Below are 8,309 nucleotides of genomic sequence, written 5' to 3' on the forward strand. Positions count from 1 at the left end.
TTGTTGTCATCTGAGTGGTGACAAGCATTCAGATTGCATGAGTTGTGGAAGACTTTGATCCAGATCTCAGGAGAAGGCCTTGAGGGCAGGTAATACGCCTCTGAGAGGGCAAAGCCTGGCTGTGAGAGTGAAGTCTGAGGTGTAGCAGAGATCTCAGTAGGAGTGTGGAAACTTTGAGGAAAATCGCAGAGAAAGAACAAAACCAGTCCAAGACGGAAGCCAAGAGAGCTATAACCACTGGAAATCTGTGGGGACAGGGTTTCTCGAGCCCTTTGATGCTCACATCTCGACCCAGTTTTCCCTGGATGTTGGCCATGTAGCTTCAGGATGTTTCTCTTACTGGACTTTGGTCCTGCTTTGGCCCCATTGGTTTCTACCCCTCATTACTTCCTTTTGGAATGGAAATGTTTACCCTACGCCATTTTGCTCATTGAAGTGTCTGACTTTTTTTTCCAAATTGTCATAGCTAGGATTTGCCTTAAGTCTTGAAGATTTTTGGTCTTGGACTTTTAAGCAGTGCTGAAACTGTTAAGACTTGGGTGACTCTTAGAGATGAACTACGCGTTTGCTTAAAGTGAATCACAAAAAAGTCTTTTGTGATCCAAGGGCAGAATGCTACGGTTTAGGTCTAAGTGGCTCCCCAAAGCCTTGGGTATTTGGAATGTGACTGGATTGTAGGGATGGTGTGGTGGTTTGCTGTGAGGAAGCAGGCTGTGTTCCAGGAGATGGGGTTCTGGGGGTGTGGTACGGAAGGGCTTATCTCTCTCCTTAGCTTCTCCATAGTCACTTTACTTCCTGTCCACCGTGTAGCAATCTTCTCCACTGCCTCTTGGCCAAGACTTCCTATCTTGGAGCCAACTGATTACAGGCTGAAACTCAAGCCAAAATACAGTCATCCTCTCAGCTGGGGGTATCAGGTGTTATTTCTCAACGACAAGAAAGTGACAGAGATAATTAACTAGATTGTTAAAAGTTTTACCAAATCCTTCAAGTAACATTTTTGTCAGAGTTTGAGGAATAAAGAAGCAGGAGGAAGAGGTAGAGGAGGACAGGAGGTCTAATGCTAGTATCACAGTACCAGAACTCACATCTGGTATCTGAGAGTTTGTACAAAATTTAAAAATTTAGCCCCTGAGGTTTCTAAACAGAGAACCAGAAACCTCCTTGAGATTCGCTCCCCCCGCCCCCCTGGTAATCGTGAGAATTCATCTGAGAAGAAGCCTTCCCATTCTAGTTCCCCCTCAGCATCCCTTTCACCTCGCCTCCATTCAGGATCTCAACTAACTGAGTTGTTCTGTTTCCATCACAATTGCATTCTATGAAGACAGGTGTTCCTATATTCCTGAATTTGCATAGATAGAAACTAATGATTTCCAAACTTGTAATATTACTATGTTTGCTCCAGGGAGGATCAAAAGAAATGAGCCCGCTCATTCTACTCTGCTTTGAAAAAACCATGAGTTTTTGTTTCAGAGCATATCATGAAGGCTGCCACAGAATCTGACGCCATGGCCAAGTACATAGAACTGGCTCAAGTGCAATATTGTTGTTATATTAGAAGATTGCAGCATTCAGGACCTTAAAATGCATGATATTGTGGATGAGCTTTTCAAGCCTTAAGACAGCCTTGCAAATATGACTGCGCTATACAGTTTGTTTATAATGCAGCCTGTTGGGCAGAATGACACAGGTTGTCCAGACTGATGGAAGGGAGAACTGTCTTCTTGGCACTGTTCTCTAAGCTATTCCACGTCTCCTTTGATGGACTTTGGGATTTCCTTCTATAGGATTACAAGGCATCAAAGATGATAGCCAATACCTAAACAGTTTAAGATGATTTATTTATCTAGTTAGTATCAACTTTAAATCTGTCAAAGGAGAGATAATTGAAAATGATGTGTAGGCCACAGTGCAAGTATAAATCTGCCCACTTTAAATCATGTCGTTTTCCAGACATTGCTTTATTTGCTCTCAGCCTGAGGAGGCAGGACAGTGCCAGCAGTTATGATTACTTCCTGTCCTTGGGTGGAATGAAGCGGGAAGGCTGATATTGGAAAGCCTTGCTTTTGGAAAGAACAGCAGGACTATTAAAAACATCAACAATCACTCAACAAGTTGAATGCAAGAAGGAAGCAGCAGTTATGAGACCCCAAGTCCCTCTGAGAACAGGGGCAGGAGTCAGCCTTTTCCAGAGTGGAGTCTCAGATGAAACTCCTAACTGCCAGGGGACTCGAAGGAGAGCTGCGCACAGGGCACCGATGGGAGAGGCGGCTGGTGTGGGTCAGGGTGGCTGCACATTCTGGAGGCCACAGCCATCTGGGAGGTGCTGATGGAAGGAAGGGTCCGCTACCTGTCAGGGTCTTCAGGGCCCCTGAAACCCAGCCAGGGTGCCCTGCCCAGGTGTGCACACGCTGCCTTTCTGATCCGCAGCCAGAACATGAGCAGCTGCCAGTAATAAGCAAGTGGGGAGCACTGTGATCTCCACAGAAAGGTATGCGCTCTACCATTATTATTTACTTATGGTTTGGGGTTTGTTTGTTTGTTTGGTTTTGGTTTTTTGAGATGCATCTCACTGGGTAATCATAATCCAGGCAGGCATTGAACTTGTCGTGATCCTTCTGCTCTAGCCACCTGAATGCTGGGATTTATTTATGGTTTAATTCTACCAACCAACAAAAAGACTGGAAAAAAAAAAAAAAGAGAAAACAATATAGGGTTAGGGTTAGGGTTAGGGCTCCTGTCTTGCTAGAAGGTGGACCTTTTGTTCTGTCAGTACTCCTGTCATAAAGCACTTTCTTGCTGCAGGCCCAAAAGTAATGATACTGACTGAGTGTGAAGCCTCCAAAACTGCCAGCCAAAATAAACCTTTTCTTTCACTAGATTGATGGCCTCAGGTATTTGTTACCATAATGGGAAGCTAACTAACATGTGGGCATGGTGGGGAAACAGAATTTTCTCTGTACTACTTCTCATATTTTTGATTTTAGAATGGTATTTAATATATTTCTATTTAAAGATCAAGTATATGTATAATTTAAGACAATCTTGAAATTTATTATGTGTACAAGGCTTAGGCCAACATATAACTCTGTCTTCAGTGAGTTTCTAACCCAGTTGATAAGATAAAGGCACAGAGGCATCATGACATTGTGATAAATATATCACCTCACTGATATACTGCATTTCACCAAATTAAAACACTATTGATTTTTTATGTCATAGAATTATGTGATAGCCTGCTAGGAACAAAAAGAACAGGCCAATTAAGTTATGGTAGAATGCTTTCTTTCATTTAAATGGTCGTTTTATACTCGTGAAAAGATCATTCTGAAAGATCTCTTACAGAAACACTATTTATATATAGAATTCTTTTCATGTGATTGTGTGGCATAGACTATTTTACATGGAAACTTGAAATAAACTAGGTAAGGAATTCTTAAAGCTTTTTCTTATTATAATTTGACTCTCTTGAATCACTTTTAGGCTCAGGATTGCCAACATCATGGTTATACCTAGTATTGTCCTTTGTGCTATTGAGAGCTATTCTGGAATGTTCCACTGAGAGTTCCCAGATTTTCTTCCATTTTGCTAAAAACTTACTTTTCAGTTTTGATGCACACCCAGGCAAACACAACTGCCTCATGACTGTTAGATGTCCAATAGTGGTTGTAGCATGAATGCAAATATATTGAAATATGAAAAATAAATACATCTTATAATTGCTCAAATATAGGAGATGAGCAATTCTAAGACAAGATCTTCCAATGGTATGTAGGAAGCTTCTAAATGAGGTCAAATTGAGGATGGACTTTAAAGAATCAAAAGAATTTGGGAAATAAGCAGGCAGTATGAGTCTTGTAAGCAAAACTTTTTGTCCAGAAAAAGAAAACCGTGTGGTTTGGAGGACACGTCTTATGAAAGGAAGAATGGAAAAAAGCACAGAAATAGGAGACTGGGACCCAGGGGTAGTGCCCTTGCTGGGGGGAAAAGAGGTTCTGACTTTATCCTACAGAGAAATGAGGTATTGCCATATGACTGGCAGTGTGACACTGGCATTTGTAAGAGTTGTCAAAGCTAGAGAATTGGTAAGCCCAACCTATTCAATTTAGCAACATAAAGAGACCTAGTGTAAAAAGAAAACATGTCAAGGCTTTGAGTTCAATCCTCAGTACTGTTCAATGAATGAATAAATGACAGCTCCAGAAACACACATGCTAAAGATGGAAGGAATAATCAAACAGCATAAGAATGATACAGAAGCCAGGGATTTAGCTCAGTGGCATAAGTGCCTGCTTTGCAAGCACGCAGTCGTGAGTTCGAACCCCAGTACCAAAAAAAAAAAAAAAAAAAAGAAAGATACAGATAAAGAAATGGAATTTAAGAGAGACAATAGTAAAGTTGGACTAGAAAGTGGACTCATAAGTTTTTGAGTTCTCTTTCGGAGAGAGCACAGCAGTCTAGCCGAAGGGATAGTTTCAAGGAGGCAAAGAGTCACCAGTATCAGATGACAGACAGCAGGGAAGAAAGTGAGCCCAGAGCAGCCATTGCTGGGTTATTACAGTTTTTCTATGACCTTTAAATATCTGATTTTGAGAGTAATCTGGTAGGAACCATGTGATGAAAAATTTCTCTTAAAGAAAGAATAGATTTTTTTGCAATTATAGACACCATCAGGAAAAAGCTTGCAATTTTCCAATATTTCCTTTCATAAAGCTTAGTATATTTAACAAAGGGCCTGATAAATTCAATACTGCTTTTTATTTCCTGGAAATCCTTCAAAAATAATGGAGCATACTGCCCCTTAAGTAAGGCAAAAATAATTTGCTAATGTAGCCACACAAGCTTTCAAATTTAGCCTTTCAACACTTCTATGAAGAAATCATTCTCCTCTTACAAATAATAAAGGGCTTTAAAAGACATTAATCAATCTATAGATTTCTAGACTGCTTCTTTATGGAATTTTATTCTTTGTAAAGGTTACTTATTATCAAAGGCTGCTTTATTGAAACTGCAATACTAAAAATAGCATATTCTAGTTCCTGGAGGGTTTTTTTTAGATGGATGAGAAATCCTATCATAAGAAAATTATTTTGCTGGCTTGACCACTCTGGGCACCACAATAAATCACGTAACATCTTGGGATGGTGGTTTTAGATTGAGAATAGCATCGCCAACAAATTCTGGAAATTCGAAGTAAAGCAATGGGATGACATTTGCATCAAAAACATGCAAACACATTTCAAGAAAAGAGAACTAGTAAGATGTTTTTCAATGGCGTTATCCTCTTCTGGTCACCCTGGAGGATGATGTTATCACAAAGTCCCACTCCACTGCTGCTCCTGGGAGAAGCTGAAGACTCATGGCAGCAATTTCAATGACCAAGCTTACCTGAGTAGCAGTTTGCTGTATAATAAATGCCAGAAGTAAACGACCACCACTCCGAGCACCTGTGAAGGCCAGGGTAGCTAGTATTAATCTCATGACAACTCAACAAATTTAGTATTAAACTACTTATACAAGTTTTTCTTTCCCTGAGGTGTAAATACATTTTTGGTGGACTCTGTATATATTTGAGCAGCAAAAAATGTAAAATGTCAATATTAGTGGTGGAAAATATATTTATAATTTCTATGTATGGATGTTTACTAATACCTATTAAAAAGAACACTCCTGGGGCTGGAGATTTAGCTCAGCGGCATAAGCACCTGCCCTGCAAGCAGGCAGTCGTGAGTTCGATCCTGGTACCGATAAAAAGGAAAAAGACAAAAAAAAAACCCAAAAAACAAAAAACAAAAAAAAGAATACTCCCTAGAAGTTAGACGTTCCACTTTTTAATGTCTGCCTCACTATGGTTTATAATTAGATATCCCCCAAAGGCATCATATGCTCAGAGGTGGAGCTTTTAGAAGGTGAATTATGGTGGCATCGGCTGACTTGCCATGAGAAGGTAAGTTCTGGTTGGAAGGGGTGGGGCATAGTAGGCCTGACCTGAAAGCATGTATTTCCTTTCCTGGCTCTTTCCTTGAGTCTGCTTTTCAGCTGCCTTAACGTGAATGGCTTTTCTTCTGCCATGCCTTCCTGTCTTGGAGTCATCCCACTATGGATTAAAACATGAACCAAACTAAACTGCCCCTTCTTTAATTTGTGGTAACAGATATTGTATCTCAGTGACGAGGAAAGTGACTGATACATATCTGCAGAATAATGTAATCACAGAGACTAGAAGGCATGTCCAAACATAGGGAAAAAAACAGAAACAACCTTTGTGTCCATAACTGAGAACTAATTAGATATATATGCAAAAATGTCAACAGACCTATGAGAAATAGCATTGAATTTTTAAAAGCAGGGTGTAGATAGATGTGTTTAATACAGTCAGTTATGGAAATGGAGCAGGATTTTTTTAAAGTTGTTTCCCAAACTTCCCCCTCCCTATAATTGTTGTTCTTTGTTCTAATACAGATAAAAACAGTAACTTTCATACCTATAAGTAAAATTTTATAACTTTCTGTACCCATAACATCCTGTTATGTTTGAACAGGGTCACCAAGATTCAAAACTGTCATAGCTTGACGGACTGTCTTTGTTCTCCTTCTGTGCGCCCTTAAGTTCCCTGCCACAGACCAACCTCGATGACCAAATGTGTAAAAGCTGGAGTACTCAGCCCAGCACCCAGCCACCATGGACCCATTCAAGTCCCCTGAACCAGGTGTACACTTAATAAAATCCTCCTGCTTTCCACTGGCCTCTTTTAATCTCTTAAATTTGGCAACAGAAATATTCATTATATAATGTTCTTAAGTTTCTGTAAATGTGTGTATAGCAGGATGTGTGTATGGGGAAGGACACACTCTTACCAGGGTTGGGAATTAGGCGTGGGGAAGACAAAGGGAAAATTTTACTTCTATCTATGATAAATAATAGCTTCTTATTTTCTTTTGGTTTTCTGAGACAGAGTCTTGCTATGTATGCAGGCTGCTTTTGAACTCAGAATACAGCCTAAAACTTGCAGGGATTGTCCTGTCTCAGCCTCCCTAATGCTAACATTACATGCATGTGCTTTAAAGAAGAATGTAAATAAAAGGGTAAATTTAAAAATGCCTTATTAAAGTCTTAGGTTAGCTTAAGAAACTAAAATTTGTTAGTTTCCTGGAGGAATGATGTTTTACTCCATTTTCTGCTGCTATAGTAGAATGCCTGAGACTGAGTAGATAACAAGGAAAGGATTTATTTAACTTGACAGTTCCGGAGGCAAGGAAGTTCAAGACCAGAAGGTCACATATGGCAAAGCCTCATGTTGTGATTCCAGATCACTCCATGCTGGAGAACCTGAGTGAGAAAGCTAAGCATGAGCTTAGAGAAAAGCAGTAGAAGAAAGCTGAGAGACTGAACGTGATTTATGACAACTCACTCACTTAACTCATCCAGTCCCACAAAAGAGAACTTCTGTGAAACCATACTGATCTGCTCGGGAAGGGAGAGGGCCCACGAGGCCCTAAACACCTCTTACAGACCCCATATTTCAATCCTCCTATATTAGGGAAAAAAGCCAACAACAGTTTTGATGGGGATGAATGACATTCAAATCATAGCATATGGCTTTGGATCCGGATGAACATTAGAATAATTTTTTCTAATATTTGCTTCTCTAGAGCATTGTATCTGGCTCATCTCAATGGTACAGACTTTAAAATAGCCCATGAAAAAAATAAAGATTAAACGCAAAAAAATACAAAATGAACATAAGGTTCCTTTCAACTCTGAAGACGGGTGGAATTTACGAGACACATTTACTTCAACTAAAGGCTTGTGTGCGCTATCTAGAGGAACAAATTGCCTTGCAGGTTAAAACAACAGACTAGTGCATTTGCCTGGTTTCCAAATCCCTAATGATGCAGATGCTGAGGAGAGCGGTAGGCAACTTTCATTGCCAAGCTTTCAGGATGAAAAAGAACACGGCTCATTGCCTGCCGAATACATTTGCCAAGTCCCAATTTGTGAGCACAATTCAGCTCATTTGCAAATTTATCTTGATCCTGAGTGTTGGTCTATTAAGGAATAATAGAACAATGACATTGTTTCTTGGGTGGAGAGAGCCATGACCTTGGTTACTCTCATCCTTGGAAATAAAAATACTCCAAACATATTTAAATTCTCATTTTCTGGTGAATTAAACATTCCCCTGAGCTGAACTCTTAAGTTCACACTGAAGGGTAGGGTTTCTTCACTAGGAAAAGGCATGAATTCTATAGTGTTGCTATATCTCAATAACTTGGTCAAATAACGTTTGATTGCTGAAGAGAAATAGT

The 8,309-nt window shown here is 39.9% G+C and overlaps 1 long non-coding RNA gene across 2 annotated transcripts in view; it reads left to right on the top strand.

The window, feature by feature from the left end:
- Positions 1 to 6,729, top strand: part of LOC134477844 (uncharacterized) — a 102,641-nt gene extending 95,912 nt beyond the window's left edge. For both annotated transcript variants that reach the window (XR_010050083.1, XR_010050085.1), the window contains exons 6-7: positions 5,864 to 5,947; positions 6,542 to 6,729. This is a non-coding gene — a long non-coding RNA (uncharacterized LOC134477844). The remainder of the gene's footprint in view (positions 1 to 5,863; positions 5,948 to 6,541) is intronic.
- Positions 6,730 to 8,309: the final 1,580 nt, after the last annotated feature.

The sequence above is a fragment of the Cavia porcellus genome, unplaced genomic scaffold, assembly GCF_034190915.1.
Source record: "Cavia porcellus strain 051 isolate PalLab524CR breed Dunkin Hartley unplaced genomic scaffold, mCavPor4.1 scaffold_10, whole genome shotgun sequence".
Classification (NCBI taxonomy): domain Eukaryota; kingdom Metazoa; phylum Chordata; class Mammalia; order Rodentia; family Caviidae; genus Cavia; species Cavia porcellus.